General features: G+C 43.0%; 1 long non-coding RNA gene and 1 other non-coding gene across 2 annotated transcripts in view; both read left to right on the top strand.

Moving 5' to 3' along the window:
• LOC142426151 (uncharacterized) overlaps nucleotides 1-3,707 on the top strand; it is a 31,790-nt gene extending 28,083 nt beyond the window's left edge. Inside the window, exon 3 of the long non-coding RNA XR_012779728.1 lies at nucleotides 1,529-3,707. This is a non-coding gene — a long non-coding RNA (uncharacterized LOC142426151). The remainder of the gene's footprint in view (nucleotides 1-1,528) is intronic.
• Nucleotides 3,708-20,906: 17,199 nt separating this feature from the next.
• Nucleotides 20,907-21,016, top strand: LOC142427011 (U6 spliceosomal RNA). Its single transcript, XR_012779857.1, has one exon. It is a non-coding gene; the product is annotated as a U6 spliceosomal RNA (small nuclear RNA).
• The last annotated feature ends 236 nt before the right edge of the window (nucleotides 21,017-21,252 follow it).

The raw sequence follows: 21,252 nt of genomic DNA, 5'->3' as shown, positions 1-21,252 counted from the left end.
ATAGGGCAAGATATGACAAAATAACGATGTATAAATTACCAAGTGCACATGAGGGAGGGGGGAGCGGGGAGGGAGGGGGAAAAAAAAGAGGACCTGATGCAAAGGGTTTAAGTGGAGAGCAAATGCTTTGAGAATGATTGGGGCAGGGAATGTATGGATGTGTTTTATACAATTGATGTATGTATATGTATGGATTGTGATAAGAGTTGTATGAGTCCCTAATAAAATGTAAAAATAGAAAAGGAAAAAAAAAAGAAAAGAAAATGATTAGGGCAAAGAATGTACAGATGTGCTTTATACAATTGATGTATGTATATGTATGGATTGTGATAAGAGTTGTATGAGCCCCTAATAAAACGTTTTAATAAAAAAAAAGAATTGTATGATATGCTAATTACAGCTGAATAAAATTTTACAAAGGAAAATAAGCAAATTCCAAACAGAAAGAAAGAGTTGTAAGAGCTCCCACTAAAATCTCTTTTTTTAAGAAAAAAAAATAAGAATGGGGGGAAAAAAAGCACACTTTTTAAATAAATATTTTATTAGGGACTCATACAACTCTTATCACAATCCATGCATACATCAATTGCATAAAGCACATCTGTACATTCTTTGCCCTCATCATTTTCAAAGCATTTGCTCTCCACTTAAGCCCTTTGCATCAGGTCCTCTTTTTCCCCCTTCCTCCCTGCTCCCCCTCCCTCATGAACCCTTGATAATTTATAAATTATTATTTGGTCATATCTTGCCCTGTCTGACGTCTCCCTTCATCCCCTTTTCTGTTGTCCATTCCCCAGGGAGGAGGTCACATGTAGATCCTTGTAATCGGTTCCCAAAAGTACACTTTTAAAAATCATTTTATTGGGGGCTTGTACAACTCTTATAAAAGTACACAATTCTAATATCACGCATGGACTAATCACATGCATTTAAAGAAATAATCCACAAAAGAATATATCCTGACTGATTTTATTTATATAAGTTCCAAAATCCAGTAAAAGCACTCTGTGAGGACAGAAGTCAGAATGATTTCTCCTGGGAACAGATATTGACTAAGAAGTAATAATCAGAGAAGCTAGGTTATAGGAAGAAGAGCGCAGCTTCAGGATTGGAGGAAGTTTTCTTAACAACCTGACGTATGCAGATGACAGACCTTGCTTGCTGACAGTGAGGACTTGAAGCACTTGCTGATGAAGATTAAGGATTGCAGCCTTCATGATGGATTATGACTCAATGTAAAAAAGACCAAGATAATAATAATAATAAAAAGACCACCATCTTTTCACAAGTAGACCAGTACGTTACATCATGATAAATGGAGAAAGGGTTGATGCTGTTCGGGAGCTCATCACACTCAGATCCACGCTCAATGCTCATGGAGGCAGCAGCCAAGCCATCAAGCAACACAACGCATTGGGTAAACCTGCTGCAAAAGGCCTCTTTAAAGTGTTGAAAAGCAAGAAGGCTACTTTGAGGACTAAATTGTTTCTGACAGAAGCTATAATGTTTTCCATTTGTTCCTGTGCAGGTGAAAGTTGAACATAGAATAAAGAAGACCAAAGAAGAATCGATGCAGTTGAATTATGGTGCTGGAGAATATGGACTGCATCATGGGCTGCCAAAAGAACCAACAAGTTTGTCTTGGAAGAGGCATCGCCAGAATAGTCCTCAGAGGCAAGAATGGTGAGCCTTGTCCTTGCATGCTTTGGACGTGTTGTCAGGAGAGACCACTGTCATGCTTGGCAAAGCGGAAGGACAGCACCAAAGAGGAAACACTGAACAAGATGGGCTGGCCCAGAAGCTGCAACAATGGGCTCAAACCCAGCAACCACTGTGGGACTGGCAGGATACTGAACAGTGCTTCACTCTGTTGTTTGTAAGGTCGCTACGTCGCAGCTGACTCGAGAGCACTTCACAGTAACGAGGTACAAAAGAATTCTGGGCTGACAAGTATGCGCTGGATCTCGATCTCGGAGAAGGCTATCACTACAGCCAGTTGGTGTGGAATTCATGGCTGGCCCCTGGGGATCAGAGCAGAACTGTGCTTCATGGGAAATTCCAAGGCTGGTTCTTTACAAGGAGACCCAGAAGGCTTTCTTTTGAGGTGGACTCTGGGTAGACTTGAACCTCCAACCTTTCTGTTAGAGACCAATTAGGTTGATCATTTGCATTGTCCAAGAACACTATCACCCCTGTCCACTGCCATCCTGTCATTTCTGATTCATAGTGACCCCATATAGGGTTTCTGAGACTATAAATCCTCATGCGCGCAGACAGCCTCATCTTTCTCCTGCAGAGCGGCTGGTGAGATTGAACTAACAATCTTAAAATGAGTAGTCCAGTCTTTACCAGGACTCCAAGAACGCTACTCACAAAGGGACGTGCAATATTGACCGTACACTTTAGATTTATTCATCTATTGTTTCTAAATTCTACTTAACTTAACTGGAGACGATAGAAAGGAACAGCACAAATAAAGCAAAGAAGAAGAAAGGAATTAGTAAAGGCAAGATAATTTAATGACTTAAAACAAACACATAAATCAATAGCCCTTTCAGAGAAACACACACTGGTGAATTAATAAAACCCAAAGCTGCTTTTAGAAGTTTGGACTTCCTGTTACGTGATCTAGAGAATTTCCTCATTGTTTAAGTTGCTTTTATTTGGGTAACCTGAACTTGTAGGAGGAAAGATTCTAAATTTTACATGTCATGATCTCTCTTATTAGTCCTAATAGTCTTAGACGCATAAAATAAATCATCATGTCATCTCTGAGTAATGAAAACAAAATTTTAAAACACTCTCCTACCTTTATATCTCTTATTTATTTATTGATAACAGTTTTATTGGCACACAACCCACATATCGTGCAGTTCAACAGTTCTATTATATGCTCTTGTGTTTACATCATCTTTTCTGATTAGGAAATCCAGTATAGTGTTAATGGAAACATGGATAAGTGTACATATGCAGGTAAACTAGAAATACACTCAACTCAGTGTCACAGAGTTGATATTGACTCATAGCAACCCTATAGGACAGGGTAGACTCATGAGTTTCTGAGACTGTGACTCTTTTTTAATCGTTTTATTAGGGGCTCATACAACTCTCATCACAATCCATACATACATCAATTGTGTAAAGCACATCTGTACATTCTGAAAACATTTGCTCTCCACTTAAGCCCTTGACATCAGGTCCTCAATTTTTTCCCCCTTCCTCCCTGCTCCCCCTCCCTCATGAACCCTTGATAATTTATAAATTATTATTTTGTCATATCTTTCCCTGTTCGACGACTCCCTTCACCCACTTTTCTGTTGTCCATCCCCCAGGGAGGAGGTCACATGTAGATCCTTATAATCGGTTCCTCCTTTCCAACCCACTCTCCCTCTACCCTCCCAGTATCGCCACTCACACCGCTGGTCCTGAAGGTATCATCTGCCCTGGATTCCCTGTGTTTCCATTTCCTATCTGTACCAGTGTACATCCTCTGGTCTAGCCAGACTTGCAAGATAGAATTTGCATCATGATAGTCGGGGGCGGGGGAAGGAGAGGAAGCATTTAGGAAGTAGAGGAAAGTTGTATTTTTCATCGATGCTACATCACACATTGACTGGCTCGTCTCCTCCCCTAGACCCCTCTGCAAGGGGATCTCCAGTGGCCGATAAATGGGCTTTGGGTCTCCACTGTGCATCCCCCCCATTCACTATGGTAAGATTTTTTTTGTTCTGATGATGCCTTATACCTGATCCCTTCGACACCTCGTGATCGCACAGGCTGGTGTGCTTCTTCCATGTGGGCTTTGTTGTTTCTGAGCTAGATGGCTGCTTATTTACTTTCAAGCCTTTAATACCCCAGACACTCACTATACCTTTTGATAGCCGGGCACCATCAGCTTTCTTCGCTACATTTGCTTATGCACCCATTTTTCCTCAGCGATCATATCATGGAGGTGTGCCCCCAATGATATGATTTTTTGTCCTTTGATGCCTGATAACTGATCCCTTTGGTACCTGGTGAACACATAGGCTGGTGTGCTTCTTCCATGTGGGCTTTGTTGCTTCTGAGCTAGATGGTCGCTTGTTTACCCTCAAGCTTTTTATGAGAGTAGAATGCCCTTTTTCATCCTGGGAAACAGTTGACTGCTGGGATCACAGCCCTACCAGTAACCACTATGTCACCAGGACTCCTTAGAAATATACTAGGTTGATTCCATGATGCTCACCTTCCTGACATAATTGCTGAAGGCAAATGTGTGCATAAGCAAATGTGGTGAAGCCATATGGTGGTGCCCAGCTATCAAAAGATATCACATCTGGGGTTTTAAAGGCTTGAAGGTAAACAAGCCTTTAGGACCCCAGACACGATATCTTTTGATAGCTGGGCACCACCATATTGCTTCACCACATTTGCTTATGCACCCATTTGTCTTCAGTGATCGTGTTGGAAAGGTGAGCATCATGGAATGCCAGTTTATTAGAACAAAGTGTTCTGGCATTGAGGGAGTACTTGAGTGGAGGCCCAAAGTCCATCTGCTACCTTAATACTAAACCTATAAATATATGCACATAGATCTATTTCCCCAGCCTCATCTATAAATATATTTATATATGTACATGCTCTTTATTTAAACCTCTATAAATGCCCTTTGCCTCCTAGTTCTTTCCTCTATTTCTTCTACTTTCCTCTTGTTCCACTATCATGCTCAGACTTCATTAGGGTTTCAGTAATTCCTCTCGGTTACATCACCCTTGATCATGCCCTACCAGGCCTCCTACACCCTCCTCACCACCGATTTTGGATCACTTGTTGTTCCCTTGTCCCTCGGTTTGTTAACACCACTTCCTTTTCTCCCACCTCCCCTTCTCCCATGTCCCCCCAGAACTTTCAGTCCCACTTTCTCCTTCAGATTGCTCATCCAGCCTGTCTTATTTAGACAGACCTCCAGAGATAATAACATGCAGCAAAACAAGACAGAGCAAAATAAAGCAACAATGGGGAGGGAGGGGGGGGCAAAAAAGAGGACCTGATGCAAGGGGCTTAAGTGGAGAGCAAATGCCTTGAGAATGATTGGGGCAGGGAATGTATGGATGTGCTTTATACAATTGATGTATGTATATGTATGGATTGTGGTAAGAGTTGTTTGAGTCCCTAATAAAATGTAAAAGAAGAAAAGAGAAAAAATGATTAGGGCAAAGATTGTACAGATGTGCTTTATACAATTGATGTATGTATATGTATGGATTGTGGTAAGAGCTGTTTGAGTCCCTAATAAAATGTAAAAGAAGAAAAGAGGAAAAAAAAATAAATAAAGCAACAAAAGAAAACAAAACCCACAGGGAAAGTGGGACCAGACTTCAACCCAGTGCCGCAAGGTGTGAACGCAATATCCCGGCGTGGAGTAGGGACCCAGTGGAGAGGTCTGGGAGGCTGGCCCCAGCACCATAAATTAAGTGGATTCCTGCCCCTCCCCCGAAAAGAATTTGTTCCAAAGGACGACATTGACTCTGCAGCTCTGGGAGATGAACATATCTGATCAGAGCACATGGGAGCAGATGAAGGGGCAGGAGGAGAGAGTGGAGCACAGCCTGGCCCACCAGGCCGTGAGGATGATGTTCCTGAGTAGAGCAGCCAGTCCACAGAGAGAACAACATGGCTGGCCCCACTATGAGACATGATGCCCCTCAGTGACTAAGGGCGATACAGGGGACAGCACCGGAGACACAGTGTGGGAATTGCACCTGACCTGATCCCACCACACGGAGGCAAAGCACTGGGGGAGTGCAGCGGAACAGCAAGGGAATGGAGTGGCAAGGTCCCCAGGGAATGCTGAAAGTGGACTTTGGGGCCAGGGCGTGGTGCCCCAACAGACTGGACTGGAAAACGCTCCTAAGGGCCAGCAAACGATCCCTGAACTAACTACAAGCTTTTCTCTTGTGAAAAAAAAAGAAAACAAAACAACAACAGCAACGAAAAAGAAAAGCCTCAAGGCTTAGTTCAAGGACTGTTTGTTGGCCTTTAGTAGTGTTTTCCAGTCAAGTCTGATGGGGTACCATGCCCTGACCCAAGGTCTATTTTTGGTATTCCCTGGGGACTTTATTGCTATGTTCCTCTTGCTGTTCTGTTGCACACCCTTAGTGTTTTGCCTTGGTGTTGTGGGATCAGATCAGGTGTAATTCCCACACTGTGTCTCCAGTGTTGTCCCCTGTAGGCCTATGGGTCAGTGAGGTATTTGTTTTTTTAATAAATCATTTTATTGGGAGCTCTTACATATAATAATCCATACGTCCATTAGATTAAGCAGACATATACAATTGTTGGTGTCAACAATTTCTAAACATTATCTTTCTTCTTGAGCCCTTTGATAACAGCTTCTCCCCCCCCCCCAGGCATGTCTGTGAACCCTTAATATATTATGTAGTGTTATTATTATTTATACCTGTTTTCCACTGCCCATTCTTCTATCAGGAATCCTATCCTGAAAGTATCTTCCTCAAGAAGGGTTTTCTGCCATCAATGCTACCTGTCCCCCGTCCCTTCCTTCCTCCCCCTTCCCTTCTACTAGCCTCTTGGAATCGTTACTCTCATTACTAATTCTGAGGCTTTTCTTTCCAGAATTCCATATATTGAAAGCTCTCCTCTGTGCCACTGTATATACACTGGTCTAGAGGGGTTTTCAAAGTAGGATTGAGATTATAATAGTGGGGGGAGGAAGGATTAAAGAACTGGAGGAGTGTTGTGTGTTTCATCAGCGCTAAACTTCCCCCTGGATGCATTTTCTCCTCCATGAAGCCCCTCTGTGTGGGAAGTTCTAATTATCCACAGATGGGCTTTTGGTCTCTACCTTGACCCCTCTCTCCATCATCTGAATGAGGTTGTTTATTTTTGAACTTCTGATGCCTGTTCCCATAGATACCTCATTATCACACAGGCTGGTTGCTTCTTCTATGTGGTCTTTGTTGCTTCTCTGCTAGATGACCGCTTGTTTGGCTTCAAGTTTTTAAGACCCCAGATGCTGTATCTTTTAATAGCTGGGCACCATTTTCTCTCCTGACCATATTTGTTCATGTACCCAGTTTTATCTTCAGTGATTTTACATACTGTTTTAGATACTGAAGATAAAACAGTGGTAGAATTCCTCTTTTGGGGGACCACCTTTGGCATTCCATCCCAGAGCAGTATGAGATTCCCAGAGGACATGTGTCAAACCTCCCCACCAGATGACTGTGGGTTCTGTCCTGTTTGAATTGCTCCCATACATAATAATATAGGGTGGACTGCTAAGGGTGAAATGCTCAGCTATGAAAGTTTGATTTTCATAGCCACTTTAGCATGGGTAGGGGCTAACAGGGGATGCTTTCAGATGAAATGCCTATGTTAGAAAATAAGACCAAAAATAAAGTAATTAAAAGGTCTTAAATACACCTATTAGATAAGAAGAATGACTAAATGCCCTGTCCAGGACATAAAAGAAGAAACAAACCCGAGGAAGGCAGAAGGAAGGGACATACTAAATGAAGGAAAAGTTCATAGTAGATGAAAAACAAACACACAATGAAAGGAGTGAAAAACCTAAAAACCTGCTTCTTTTAAAAGACTAACAGATCAATCAACTTTTAGTCAGATGAATCAAGGGATAAAACAGAGAGAGAGAGAGAGAGAGAGAGAGAGAGAGAGAGAGAGAGAGAGAGAGAGAGAGAGAGGAGGAAGAGGCACAAACAATCAACTTGGAAGTGTAAAATATTCCACTGCAGCTTATATAAACATTAAAAAGATCATAAGAGGGGAAGGGTGGGGTGGGAAGGGGGAAACGATGACAAGGATCTACATATAACCCCCTCCCTGGGGGATGGACAACAGGAAAGTGGGTGAAGGGAGACGTCGGACAGGGTAAGTTATGACAAAATAAAAATAATGTATAAATTATCAAGGGTTCATGAGGGAGGGAGGGGGCAGTAGGGAAGGAGGGGGAAAATGAGGGGCTGATATTAAGGGCTCAAGTAGAATGATGAGGGCAACAAATGTTACAAATGTGCTTGACACCATGGAAGGATGGATTGTGATAAGAATTGTATGAGCCCTCAATAAAATGATTTTAAAAACAAACAAATTTATATAGAAATGGATAACTTGCTATAAAAATACATTTTTCCAAAATGGACATAAGATTTAAAAATATGGTTGGGCCTATATACTACTAAATAAATTTAAGACATCATTTAAAACCTTCTGGAGAAAACTCCAGGTCAAAATGGCTCCACAAGCGAATTTTTCCAATATCATTCTTAGACAAATTCTTCCAGAAGACAGCTAAAGAGAGAACACTCCCTAACTAGTTTTATGAAACCAGCAAAACTTTGATACCAAAACCAGAAAAGGGCATTCATTTCAAGAAAGAGAAAATTACAAGCCTCTCTCTCCTATCAGTATAGATGCAAAAAGTATCATTATTATTATTTTTAGTAAATCTAATCCTGGTGGACTAGTGTGCTATTCACCACACTGCTAACCACTGTTCAAATCCATCAGCCACTTCAAGGGGAAAAGATGAGGCTGCGTATTTCCAAAAAGATTTAAAACCTCAGAAACCCACTAGTGAAGTTCTCCTCTGTCCTGTAAGGTTGCTATAAGGTGAAACCCACTGGCTTGTAGTGTGTTTGCCTTTTGCATTGAATTAGACCCACTCACTATGACCATAAGGTATGGAGTAAAACTGCCCCTCCAGGCCCTCCATGTCTGTTCATGTTCCAAAGCAGACTGCCACATCTTTCTCCCACCCAGCAGCTAGTGGCTTTGAACTACCCACCTGTTAGCTAGCAGATGAGTGCTTAACCACTGTACCACCATAGCTTCTCGAGTCTAATGCTAGTAATACATAAAACACATGCAATTTTGAAAAACTTAACCACCAGATTTGATGTGCAGTCAGCTTTGAGAACCAGCTTTGTCCCCATGCCTGGGGATATGTAATAGTAAATTCCCAATGGAAATATTAATTTGGAAGTTTGATTTTTCATTGTCACTCTACATCGTGTAGGTGGTCTGAACTGAGTCAGACTGACTTGGGGTAGAGACACATTTCTATGCTTTACCAACTCTGTGCTTCTGAAGAAGTTTCTAGGCCTCTCACCATCCGTGTTTTCAGCTTTAAAATGAGAGTAACACTCCATTTGTAATCGCACTCACGAGACTAAAATGCCAACGAATAAATATAACCAGGGTCTGAGGGACAAGACAATGAGAACTATAATGTTACCTAAAGCAACCCACAGGTTCAAACCCCAACAGCCATCTTTACAGAAGTAGAAAAGACAACCCTCAATTTTATATGGAACGGCAAGAGAACCCCAATAGGTAAAGCAATGTTGGCAGAGAAGAGAAAAGTAGGAAGACTCCCACTTCCCGATTATTAGAACACATTATTCAGTTATAATAAGTAAAACAACCTATACTTATATGACAGTAGACACATAAACCAGTAGAATATAAAGTCCAGAAACAAACCACATCTCTATGAACAACTGATTTATTATTATTTTAACAAGAGTGCTAATTCTATTTGATGGAGAAAGAAGAGTGGCTTCAGAAAATGATGTTGGAAAAATTAGATTTTTTAAAAATTGATTTCCACGTAGGGAAAAAAAATGAACCAGAATCCATGTTTCACACCACACACAAAAACAAATTCAAACTGGATGAAAGGTCTAAGCATGTAAACTAAGATGAAAAAAATCTTAGAAGAAAAAGCAGGGGCAAATGCCATTAGGCCTAGCTTTGAACAGTGGATCATCAAATAGAATAACAAAGTCACTCACAGCAAAAGACAAAATAAATAAAGGGGACCTCATAACACTTTTAGACTTTGGTTCATCAAGCATTTTACTGGTGGGGTAGTGGGTATGAACTGGGCTGCTCACTGCAAGATCGCCAGCACAATACCACCAGCAACGCAGTCGAAAGACGGGCTTCCCACCAGGTAAAGAATTCTTCTCAGAAACTCAAAGGACAGCTCTACCCTGTGTCATAGGCTCAGCCTGAGTCAGCATCGACTCGGGGACAGTGAGTAAGAACAACGACAAAAAACAATAACTCTGTCACAAAACAGGCAAAGGACTGGGATACATTTCACCAAAGAAGATATTCAATGACCAGCAAACACGGGAAAAAGTGCTCAGCATCATTAGCTAGCAGAGAGATGAAAATCAAAACTACAAATGAGATATCATTTCCCTCCTACAAGGAACGCACCCGTTGAAGGCATCCTGGTGGTGCTGTCAGGTAACTGTTGGACTGCTAGCCCTGAGGTTGGTGGTTCAAACCCATCAGCTGCTTCCCCAGAGAAAGATGGGGCTATCTGTTCCCCAGAAAGATCTAAAGCCTAAGAAGTCCTATACAGGGTAGCGATGAGTTAGAATTGACTTGATGGCAGTAGGGTTTTTGTTTTTAGGATGGCTAAGATTTTAAGATTAATAAATAAAGATGTGGAGAAACTGGAACCCTAAACCACCATTGCTAGTGGGGATACAGAATGCTATAGGTGTTGTGGAAAACACATGGGCAGTTCCTCAAACTGCCATAGAAAAACAAACCAAAGCCACTGCCATCAAGTCGATGCCGACACACAGTGACCCTCTAGGACAGGGTAGAACTGCCCCTGTGAGTTTCCCAGACTGCAAGTGCTTGTGGGAGTAGAAAGTCCCATCTTTTTCCCAAGGAGAGGCGGGTGGTTTTGACTTTGTGGTTTGCAGTCCAAAACATAACCACTAAGCTACCAGGGCTCCTAAAATATGACCCCCAGAATCGACTCATGGTGTATGCCCCCAAAGACTTGAAAACAGGCTTGTACATCCATGCTCATTGCAGCATTATTCACAATAGTCAAAAGGTGGAAACATGCTGGATGCTCGTCAGCAGATGAATGGATAAACCAAATGTGACCCATACATGTCCACACGATAGGATCTTACGCAGCCAGCAGCAGAAATAACTATTGATACAAGCTACAATATGATGGAACAGGAAGACATTACATTGAGTAAGATTAAGTCAATCACAAAAAGGCAATTATTGTCTGACCTCACTCATATAAAAAGACAAGACACGGAAGAAACTGCCAGTGAGTTTCTGAGACTGTAACTGCTTACGGGAGTAGAAAACCTCATCTTTCTCCCGAGGAGTGGCTGGTGGTTTCAAACTGCTGACTTTTAGTGTCGCAGCACAATGTCTAACCACTGTGGTACCAGGGCTCCCAATAAGTTGCACACCTGTGAAGAGCTGAAGTGGCAAAAGTGTGTGTTAGATATATTTACAACCACAACAAGAGTGGCTGAGGCTGTTTATGTACATACCAAATCCTCACGGATTGAGTTTCTTGGTTTGGGGTCATGGGCATCCTACTTCTCGGTGTTCTCTCATAATTTTGTTTCAAAAGAATTTAAAAAAATTAAAAATAATAATTAAAAAAAAGAATCCTGCTAACATACTTCACTGAGGCTGCTGCATGGTGATTTCTGTTTGGGACTGAATGATGATTTTGCCTTGGGTAATCTTTCTGGTCCCCAGTTTCTTCATCTGTAGAAGATAGGATAATGCCTACTAACAGAGATGTTTTAAGGATTAAATGAGATGATTGATAGAAATGAAAATATCCTAGACACGGCAATCAGGATCCCTGACCTGCCCATAGGCCCCGCTGGGAAGGGCGTACAGGAAGCCATATTGGTCCATAGTTAATGGAATCATGTGTAAGCTTCTGACACCCCAAGGTCAGCTAACTCTGCAGGCTGGCCAGTAACTAAGGATGCAGGTGGGTGCAGCAAGTTCTGCCTCACGGTAGAAGCAGGTAGTAAGGTGGTAGCAGGTTGCTCTGCAGAAACAGTAAATAAGGATGAGGGGTAAGGAGGGGCAGGAACTAAGCTAAGAGATGTAAAGAGGGAAGGACAGGTGGGGCTAAAAGCAGGGTGTAGTTCCTGAGTAGGGCTAAGTGACGAGAAAGTAGAAACTATGAGTAAACAAAGCAGTGAGGTCAAGAAGAAAGTCTAGATTAGATACTAAGGAAGCCAGGAGAAATGGGGAACTCCCAGACCAAGCAGAGCCTTAGTGTACTAGAGAGAATCACCATTAACTTCCGCGGCTGCGTTTCCTAGAGCCAGCTTGGGTTTAGAACCGCAGTTCTCAACCTGTGGGTCGTGACCCCTATGGGGGTCGAACGACCCTTTCCCAGGGGTCGCCTGATTCATAACAGTAGCAAAATTATAGTTATGAAGTAGCAACAAAAGTAATTTTATGGTTGGGGGTCACCACAACATGAGGAATTGTGTTTCAACGGTCAGGACATTAGGAAGGTTGAGAACCTCTGGTCTAGAAGAATGTCACTCTTTGGATTTCCAGAGTTTCCCCACCTCCCTGAGAGCCACAGGTAGTCCTAATATAAACATCCATTACCTGAGCTAGTTGAAGAAGCTTTCCCTTGCCCCCCCCCCAAAAAAAGAATGAATTTAAATAGAAAAATTTAAATCTGAGTGGTAATTACATCTTATTTTGTCCCCCAAATGGATCGTGAGGCGGTGTGACATAAGGCAGCAGAAAATATTCTTGGCAATGGGAATCTTAGGAGTAAAGGCTCAGGTTCAGTGGGCGTCCAAGTATTGGTAGGTGGCAAAATGAGTCAGGGGGTTGGGAGAGTCCCGAACCGAGCTCTAGGGGCAGTGGGCAGAGCTGAGGAAGAGTCTGAATGCCCAAGGCCAGCAGTTCTTTGAGGGGTGAGAACCCCATCCGAAGCCCCCTCTGCTGTTCTGACACCCTTGGGAGTTTTTTCGAATGCTTCATATCCTCTTTAGCATTCTAAAGATCAGCTAACAATTGAACATCATGCGCCATCTCGAAGAGCAGGTTGCCACCAGATAGCTTCCTTTGTTGTCATGGCAATCTCGAGTAGATCAGCTGTTCTTTCATCTGTTCAAGAAGCTGCTGAGAGCTTCAAGGAAACTGCTAGAAAGAACCACAGAAAACAAACCAACTCCCTGTCACGTGTGTCCCTGTGGGCCTGAGTCACAGGCAACCGTGGGCAAGAACCAAGTTTCCTATCCGAGGCCCAGTTCTTGTTCAGTACAGTCCTAAAAGATGACTATGGAAATTTGCATGCAGATCAGAACTCATGAATCACTAGGTCAGACTCGATGTCAACATCTGTTTCCTCCAAGGGTTTTCCAAATACCCTAGGCGGGTCAAACCTGAGGAGAAGCCTTCTGAGTAGTGCTGTCCCGTAGAAGTATGATACAAGATGGAAGTCCTGTTGATAGGAGATAGAGAGCCCGCAGGCAGCGGGAGGGACACAGGCCCAGCAGTGGGAAGCATTGGGAACAGCAGGATTACCTGAAAGGGTCCAGGCATCCGACCCTAGGATGACACCAAACTCCAGGGTCATCAAACCAGACTCTTTTGGCTCACCCTTGCATGCTTCCTTGCCTGTCTGGCCCAGGTAAGACCCAGCCATGGGGCGAGCAAGGGCGGGTTTATGATCGGACCTGAGAAATAGGATGAGTCCCGGAGTTGGTCTGTTCATTACCTGGAGATGCAGACACCTGATAAAACCCCAGTTCAGTTAGATACACAGTTCATTCAGTGGCAACTCACTGGGTTCCCTACCTGCTGCGCCAGGCGCTTTCCTTTCCAAATAAACTCTGCTTTCTACTGGCCGTTAGTGGTCTATGAGTCTGTTCTTCGCTTTGAGGGATCAAGAGACCCTGGACACATAAAAACAGTTGAAACACTGTATTCAATTTTAAGATTTCTAATAACCACATAAAAGGTAAAAATAAATTGATGAGATTAATTTGAACAATATATTCTATTTAAACCAATATGTCCCAAATACTGTTTTAATATACCATCAGTAGAAATATTAAAAAAAACTAGTCTTCATGATCTGGTGTGCATTTTGACATTTAAAAAATTCATTTTACTGGGGGCTCATACAGCTCTTATCACAATCCATACACACATTTTTACATTTGTTGCCATCATCATTTTCAAAACATTTTCTTTCAACTTGAGCCCTTGGTATTGGCTCATTTTTCCCCTCCCTTCCACACCCTCCCTCCCTCCCACATGAACCCTTGATAATTTATCAAGTTGTTTTTTTTTCATGTCTTACACTGACCGATGTCTCCCTTCTATTTTAACACCTTTACACACCTTAACAGCTCCATCTAGCTCATGGCGACTGAACTGAGTACCACGAGTCTAGAATGACTTGCTTTGCACCCCCTCTCACTCTTCCTCCTGCTCTGATCAGGGACAAAGGCAGTGCCAGAGATCTGAAGGGGTGGGGCAGAAAAGTTCAGGGGTCTCGTTATTGTCCTGAGTCCAACAGGAAATATGTAATTGCTCTTCTGAATCACTCCCATCTGTTCCCTTTCCCTCTTCCTTCCCTTCCTGGAATCACGAATGAGTGCTTTCAAAGAACTTGGCTTTGTGAAACTAGTAAACAACTGTTCATGAAAACATGAATTGGGGCTTTACTATAATATGGCACCCACTTCATTTTGCCTTCCAGTCAGTGATTTGTGTTTTACTCTTTCCAATTAGATTACAGATGTCTTTTTTTAGATTACAAACATGCTTGAGACAAAGGATATATATGGATTGTGATAAGAGTTGTAGGCAATAGAATGATTTTAAAAGAGATGAGAATGATGAGGGCAATGAATGTACAAATGAATGTACAATGAATGTACAAATGTGCTTTACACAATTGATGTATGGATGGATTGTGATAAGAGTTGTATGAGTCCCTAATAAAATGATTTTTAAAAAAAGATTACAAACATTTTAATGGCAGGGCGTCTCTCTGTGATCTCTCCGGTCCTTAACAGGAAGAGAATAAAAACAAACCCAGTGGTCTTAAATCTCTGTCATCAATAAGCGTTTGTTGGATCAGTGGATGACTGAATAACTGTAGTGAGGTGATGAACGTGTACAATGGATGCAGGTACTTCATCTAGCAACGATATGCAATAAACTGCTAAAAACTCAAGCTGCTTCCTCATGGTAAGACTGTCCCCAGCCTGAAAAATAAGGGACTCAATTGCCTTGATCACTTCAACACATAGTTCCTGAACAGTACATATCCCCAGCACTACCCAGTGTGCGCTCGGGGTTGCAATGATGATTTAGAAACAACCATGGCCCTTATATCACTAACAACTAACAATCTAGTGGCGGGGTGGGGGGAGTTGAACAGGTATAGATAATTATTGTACTGTTAGGTTGAGTAGTGTATTTGCTGTACGTGGAATAAAAGTCCTGGGGGAGAAGGGACAGACAGAAGAACAGGAGGCTTCGTTCAGAGTTACCTTTTAAGATGCTGCTTGTTGAAAGGCAGGATTTGGACAGATCAGAACAGGGAGAGGGAAAGAAACAGAATTTAAAAACTTAGCAAATGAACAAACAGAATGGAGCAGAGGGGTAGTGAAGGCCTAGTTAGGACAGGGAACGGAAAGGACCGAGCAAGGTAGAAGAGAGCACAGAGAGCCGCCCCCCACCCTACCCCTTTTCAGTCAGCACTCTTGGGAGCTTACTGGAGAGTTCCAGGGAGAGGTGTGTGCCACACGCAAGGCTGCAGAGGTAGAGACTGGAGGAACAGCAATACCTCTCATCAAGGAAGGTGGAATTTCCTAAAGAATGTGACACAACCAGATTTGAGCAAAACCCCAAAGTGACAGAGAAAGGATGAGATGAGATCAGATAAGCCTGAAAAAATCTTGTGTGACAGAGGTGACTTGGGCCAGCCAGTGAGTGCTACAGGCCTCAATTGGAACAGGAAACGCAACACCGGCCTGGGAAACCACCCCAGAGGAGGCAGATTGAGGCTAGGTGGGACACTGATTAGGGTGGAGCTTGAACTACAAGTTGGGATCATCTTTCCAAGCCACTAAGGTGAGGCTCTGTGCCTGGAGCCCTGGTTGTGGTTGTGTGAATACCCAACAACTCGGACCCACAACAGCAGACAATCTTCCAAGATTGGAATCAGCACACACATGGGAAAGAACGGGCAGGAGAATGGAATGGAAGGATAAGACTGAGTTGCTTTAAATTTATTTTTACATTTACCTACTGCCTCTGAGTATGTTTATTGCAAAGAAAAGGCAGGCCCTTTTACTCTTCAGCAGATGCATATACATGATCCCAAGGAAGGAATGCTTTGCTTTCAGCAGCGTACAGTGAGAGCTATGAAGAAGACTGATAACGGGGAACCAATGACAAGGATTGACATATAACCTCCTCCCTCAGGGACGGACAACAGAAAAGTGGGTGAAGGGAGATGTCGGACAGTGTAAGACATGACAAAATAATAAATTATCAAGGGTTCATGAGAGAGGGGTGAGCGGGGAGGGAGGGGAAAAATAAGGAGCTGATACCAAGGGCTCAAGCAGAAAGCAAATGTGTTGAGAATGATGATGGCAACAAATGTACAAGGGTGCTTGACACAATGGATATGTGTATGGATTGTGATAAGAGTTGTAGGAGCCCCCAATAAAATGATTAAACAAGAGACAACAGATATGACCTCCATGCCATTTCCTGACATATAAAAATTGTGTGAAAATGTTAAAAGAAAAAGAAAAAGAAGACTGAAAATGGCTGGCATACATGGAGGAAATGCTAAGAGCTAAACCAGGTATAAAAACACTTTCACAGACTTTGTCAATTTTAATCCCTACAATTACCTAAGGCGTTATATATTTTCAGATATTACATGGAGAAACAGGTTACACAGCTCATCAAGATCATGTGGCTGCTGACTAGGGAGGCTGGGATTTAAAACCAGGTCGGTTTGAGGTCGAGCCAGCACCCTCCATCAATGTGTGATGGGTGTTTTGGAGCGTGGTGATGGTGGTGACAGTGGGGTGCAGCTAACCGGAAAACGTTAGATTAGGAGACTTGTAAGGAAGGACAGTCTGGTCAGGGGTTCTACTTATGTAAATGCAGACTGGGACCCCAATGCAAGGACGTGCGGAAGGACCTGGGGCATCGAGGGAGAAAGGAGCAGAACTGGGAAGAGTTGAGTTGTCTACCAAGCAGGTGGAGATGGCATGTCAATTATGAGGTGAGAGAGATTCAACACGGAGATGGGGAGAAAAGCCCACTTTTCTGGCAAGAATAGAGGGGTAGTAGTACAGTCATGCCGGTGAACCATTCCCAATATTCCACAGGAGCACCTAGCCATCGGTCAGCTGTCAAATTACTGCTACAGAAGGTGGGGGGGTGTCCTCAGCCAGGAGCTCTTGGGTTTACAGCTGACCTTGGCCTCCAGGAGAGACACTTAGCACATAGCTACCCTCCCTGGAGTTGACTTTAGGGAATACCCAATAGAGAACATTTGAGACAAACTAGGTTTTTAAGTAGTAAGGCTTTGAAAGGGAAAGAGATGTGGAAAACAGATGCTGATGTACATGTATCTGGTAATCTAGAAACCAGATATAGTCCCACAAAGTTTTTGCTAGGAAGAAGCCCAACAATCTGTTGGGGACAATGGGCACACACATTATAAGTGTATCAGCACCTAGACCTGTATGCATAAATAGTGTCAACTGAATCTTACTCTCTCATTTGTTTTTTTAACTTATTGTGAAGTGGGTGAAAGTTTACAAACTGGTATTCCATCCCACAATTCATGTGCATTTTGTTTTGTGACATTCATATTACCCCTCACAATGTAACAGCACTCTTCCCATTGCCTCCCTGGTTATCATTTCTGATCCATCTCTCCTATCTCTTCGTATCTTCTGAGTGACTATTTTGGTGAATGCTGCCCTGTTGCTCTCATGTGGTTAACTGCTCTAAAGTACTACCAGCAAGAGAGACAAGCTGGAAGTGGAGCTTGTCCTTTAGACCCCAGGATCCTTGTACAGTGAACCTCTTTGATTTTGGAAACGGTTTTGACACCAGAGGAGTGACAGAAGCCCAGCAGCAATAGACCCAAGAGCCAGAGCATGAAGCAGAGCAGTGACTTCCCAGCTCACAGAGCAAGTAAAGCTGAGTGCCTTTGGGCAGGAAGCTGGAGTAGACTGGAGTGCCTCCCAATAATTAACTAAAGGAGCTAGGCGTGTTGATTTTGTTGTTGTTAGGGGCCATCAAGTCAGTTCCAACTCATAGCGACCCCAGGCACAACAGAACAAAGCACAGCGCAGTCATGGAGCAGCCTCACAATTGTTCTATATGAGCGCATGGTTACAGCCACTGTGTTAATCCATCTTGTTGAATGTATTCCTTTTCCACTGCCCGTCCACTTCATCAAGCACGACGTCCTTCTTAAGAGTGTTCTCACCTAGGAACATGTCTAAAGTATAAGAGAAGCTTCACCACTCTTACTTGCAAGGAACATTCTGATTGTTCTGCTTCCAAGACAGATGTATTGCTTCATTTGGTAGTCCATGGTACTTTTAATATACTTCTCCAGTGCTATAATCCACATATATTAATTCTCTTTTGGTTTTCCTTATTCAGTGTCCAACTTTCATATGCATATGAGGCAATGAAAATACCATGGCTTGGGTCAGGAGCATCTTAGACCTCAAAGTCACATTCTTGCTCTTTAACATTTTAAATAGACCTTGTGCAGCAGATTTATCCAATGCAATGCGTTGTTTGATCTCTTGACAGGTGCTTCCAGGAGCATTGATTGTGGATCCAAGTAACACGTAATCTTTCACATCTTCAATGTTGTCTTTGTTGATCACAATACTATCTATTATCCAGTTGTAAAGATTTTAGTTGGGGGGACTTGCAGCAAGATGGCGATGGAGTGACACATACCAAAGGGACTCTGCAGAATTCAGCCAAGGAGATTTGCTTAGAGAGAAATTCAACACTGATGGAATACAGGAGGAGCATCATAAAGTTAAGTAGGCACAGACCCATGGGGTTTTGAGGGGCTGGGGGCTTTTCGCTTACCTCGGTGGAGGCCGGCTGGGGCTTGATCTTGGCCCCGGCACTGTCTCTGCCAGAGCCTGGATCATTTGGAACCTGTAGGGTGGCTTGGTCTAAACACAGCCACAGTTTGCCACCACCTGCCTCGGGGCAGGAACTAGACCCTTGCAGCTCCTCTCTGCCCCACCCCCTCGGTCTTGGAGGGCTGCTCAGGGGCCTTTTCTCAACACAGCCACAGCTTGCCGCTGCAGTATCCCCACCTTCCCCGCCCCTCCCCCCACAGGTTCATTGGGCTTGCTTTTTAACTTTTTTTTCTCTCCTCTTTGCTTCTTTCTTGGTCTCTCACACTCTACTGCTAACCTCCAGACCACTCCCCTTAGCCTGGGGCATTTACGCCTGTGCCACACCCAGATAGATGAGCTCCACTCTATGTAGCTCTGAGGCTGGAAAAGACCCTGCTGACCTCCACCAGGGGATACTCTGCTCAACTTCTTACTGGGAATTCCTGCCTGTGTGCCTGGAAGCATAAGGCAGCATAACTCATCAACATTCCAAGCTGCTGCAGGAACCTCTGCCCAACCTCGGCAACACCAAATCAGGCAACCCTTCTGGATCACTCCCCTGAGAGGGAAGCCACAGGAGGATAAAGTGGTAGGTTAATTCCATAGTGAAATAAGCTATTGGCAGTTCAAAGAAGTACTCCTACAAGTCTCCCAAAGAGAGCCAGTGCTCTTCGACTCCCTGGAAAATGGCACCTGGATCATCTAAAACAACGCAACACAAACAGTCATTAGCCCCAACGACCTCAATGAAAAAACAGGAGAAACAGAAGGCAATGCCAGAAGATGTCCTGAACATAATGACATGCATAGAGGAAGCAGACATTGAGCTGCCACAGAAATTTTCAGAATGCTACATGGAGTCATAGAGGATATGAGGGAAACAATACAGAAAAAGGATGAAATGATAGAAGAGATAAAAAGCCATAAATCAAAGAGAAATACAGGAGCTTAGGGAACAGATAACAAAAACCAGTAGCAGACTCATGGACCTTGAGAAGCGACTGGAGGAATCAGAGAACCACATCAGTAATGTGGAGGACAGCCAAGCAGACTTTAACAAACACGAACAAAAATCTAATAAGATCATCAGAGAAGCTGTAGAAACTTAAGAGCTATGTCTGATACTATGAAGTGGAACAACATTAGAATTATTGACTTACCGGAGGAAGACAAAACAAAGAAGTCATCTGCAACAATAGTGAGAGAATTCTTGGAGGAAAGCTTCCCCAGCTTAATGAATGAAAACCAGGCAACCACTCAGGAGGCTGAAAGAACACCAGCTAGACTGAATCCCAAGAAGTCACAAAGGCACATAATAGTTAAAGTATCCAACTTTGAGGAAAAGGAGAAAATTATGAGAGCAGCTAGGGAAAAACAAGCAATCACATATAAAGATTCCCAAATAAGAATATGCTCAGACCTATCAGCAGAAACTATGAAGAAGAGGCGAGAGTGGAGTAACATATTCTAAAAATTGAAGGAAAACAATGCAAACCCAAGAATACTCTACCCAGGAAAATTATCCATCAAGATAGATGGAGAAGTAAGAGTATTCCCAGACAAGGGAAAAACTCAAAGAATACGTTAGAAGAAACCCAGCCCTACAAAAGATCTTTGTCGACCCAGTATGGGCAGAAGAACAACACTCACCAAGCATAAATAAGAGACCACCACATAGAACAACCTCACCCAGAGGGCAAAAAAGAGAAAACAGACCTCAAGATAGCATTGACTTAAATATAGAAAGCCTTGAAAGACTGCTGAGGTAAGCTTAAAAAAAAAAAGGCAAATGGGGCATAGGGAAAAAGCTACAAATATTCCTGGGGTGAGGACCAGGTAATATGGCAGGGACCAGACCAAATACAGGGATATACATAATAGACAACTAACAAGGAGGTAAGGAGTGCTTGCTTCAGTGGCACATATACTAAAAAAAAAAAAAAATTGGAACGATACAGAGAAGATTAGCATGGCCCCTGCGCAAGGATGACATGCAAATTCGTAAAGCGTTCCATTATTAAAAAAAAAAAAGGAAGTGGGGAAAGGAAAAAAAATAATAAAAAAGAAAAGGGTAGCGGGGGCACAGGGCACTAACCTACCCAAGGGGAGGGTATTGTTTGTGTCTTCACAGGGAAAGAGGGACCAAACTTCAACCTGATGCTCCAAGATGTGAATGCAACATGCCAGCATGGAGTAAGAAACCAGTGGAGAGGTCTGGGGGGCCGGCCCCAATACCAACTACTAAGTGGACACCTGC

The sequence above is a fragment of the Tenrec ecaudatus genome, chromosome 14 (genome assembly GCF_050624435.1).
Source record: "Tenrec ecaudatus isolate mTenEca1 chromosome 14, mTenEca1.hap1, whole genome shotgun sequence".
NCBI lineage: Eukaryota > Metazoa > Chordata > Mammalia > Afrosoricida > Tenrecidae > Tenrec > Tenrec ecaudatus.
This window is presented reverse-complemented; position numbering and strand designations above follow the sequence as displayed.